This window comes from Mixophyes fleayi, chromosome 12, assembly GCF_038048845.1.
Source record: "Mixophyes fleayi isolate aMixFle1 chromosome 12, aMixFle1.hap1, whole genome shotgun sequence".
NCBI lineage: Eukaryota > Metazoa > Chordata > Amphibia > Anura > Limnodynastidae > Mixophyes > Mixophyes fleayi.
Genome location: NC_134413.1, coordinates 73,862,396 through 73,864,794, shown reverse-complemented (window position 1 = coordinate 73,864,794; position 2,399 = coordinate 73,862,396).

The window sequence follows — 2,399 nt, the reverse complement described above, 5'->3', positions numbered from 1 at the left end:
TCCTCTTCTGTTCCGATCTGTCACAAGCGAGTGGCAGTTTTCATCACACGCTGCATTAGAGTTACTTAAAATGATAACCCAGGTCTGCGGTCCCAGGAGGAGAGAGTGGTTTTGAGGCAGATACCTTAACCCTTTAAATAACACGGTGGCGATACTCAGTTCGTAAGACCCTGGTTGTGTTGTGGACGGCAGGACAAATACATTAGCAAACATTATCCAATTGTTCTTTACACTTACTCAACATTCATTTGAGACACTAATTATATACAGGTTTTAATTAGTACTTAGTTGACTGCCATACAATTCGCCAGAGGTACAAGTCAATTTTAATTACCAGAGAACAGCTAGATGGGAGTTTTAAATGCTAGCCCCTTTTCCATCCAGAGATGTGCTAACGTAGCAAGCGCTCCTGCGCCAACACCATTCACTTCAATTGGCCAACACAGGGCGCTACAAACGCAAGCGCTTCTCTAGCTGGAAAAGCGTTTGCAACACCCATTTAACATATCCTTACAGACACTAAGGGGGGGAATACAATTAGCCACGATGGGCCTGATTCATTAGTGATCTTATCTTGTGCAAAAGTTAAGATGCTTAGTTTAAGAAGGAATGGGGAGATAAGAGTGAAGTTAAGATGGATTTTCATCTTAACTTAAGAAATTCTTCACTTACGCAGTGGATTTTGCTTCTTATCTCCCTTTTCTGAGCATGCACAGAGTTTATTTGCTTAAGATAAGCAAAACACGGCATATATGATCGCTAATGAATCAGGCCCGATGTTCCTCCGAACATCGCCGCTGGAGAGTTTTTCAAGTACTATGGTACCTCAACATCGCAGATCCCCGCGGAGTCCTTTCGTGACTGTCCCGGAGGCACTCCACGGCTAATTGAATATGCCCCTAAATGTATTCACCTGTAAATTAGTATTCCCTAAAGCTGGTAAATTGTTTTGGCGCAACTGGCTTTAAAATTTAATTGCATATCACTCATGTACAATAAAGTTGCAATAGAGCATTGGACAAACACCTGGGGGTAAATGTATCAAGCTGAGAGTTTTCCGGTGGGTTTGAAAAGTGGAGATGTTGCCTATAGCAACCAATCAGATTCTAGCTATCATTTTGTAGAATGCACTAAATAAATGATAGCTAGAATCTGATTGGTTTTTCAAACCCGCCGGAAAACTCTCAGCTTGATACATTTACCCCCTGATCTGAGAATCTATGGGAAATACGGAGATAAAGGAGGACGTTTACAAAGTGCAAAATGTCTTCTGTGGAGTTCAAAGTCAGCTTCGGACCCGTTGTGCACCTAGATTCCGCCAAGGGTTTGCGGAGATGCAGAAGTTTGCACAGGCAGCAGTAAGGAGTTGGGCAGAGAGTACGTTCCTTGCACATTTTGGAGTAGGCAACGGCGCACCTAGGTTTGTGGAGCACCGCAGGAACAAGAGCTTCTTTAGCACAGTGAGATAGCTTGTCACTTTATACCTCAAGAACTTTGCAATGGAAAGATAAAGAATGGATAAATGCTCCTCTAGCTACTGCCTTGACGGCGATCCAGCATATGGCTGGTCATGCAGTGCTGACTGTATTGAACCTGTCCAGTAATGGGCCTTTGAAATCATCCATAAGAGCACAGGAATAGTGGTTAAAATTTCAGTTTTAAAAATAATAAAATGGAGTAATGGGGTGGACAGTACTCGTTAACCAGTAACATGGATAAGAAATTGTATTACACAATGAAGAACATGTTGACCAAACAGAGTGTACGGACATAAATTTGAAAGGTGCGTTTTTTCCTAACTAAAATAGACCCTCTTCCTAGTGTAGTTCAACTAGATTGTGTGGAACAGAGGAGTCAGTAAAGGTATTTTTATTTTAAGTACTTTTTGGCCAACTAAGAGCATCTTTTGTAATAACAAAAGTTACAGAGTGTATTTCCTTCAGTAGGTAACGAATATGGCTCTTTTAAAAGCAGCTATATCCTCTGCTGTTCCATGAGATTACATTGACTTTGGTCATATTTATTGCATCAGAGTAAGTATCCAGTGCAATAAATCCATATGATATCTATTAAATGTATATAGTGTATTTGGTTACATAGATGTACCACCCAATCCCAGAGCTCAGCTGTCCAGGAGAGCTGTCTCCCGGGAGGGGAGTTACAGGGCGGGAGCCACCAATGGTAGAGGGGGCTGCTCAATGCTCCTGCGGGTGCGGGAAAGCGCTGCTCCCAGCATGCAACATGTACACATACTGGGACCTGTAGTGCACCAGGGACAAAAAATTTTTTAATCATTAAAACTACTATTATTATTATTATTACCCCACACCCACAGTGCCAGGGGTGTGGGAAGAGTCCAAGTACTTTTAGCAGAGGGTTGGGTACACCTAGAGGGGAGG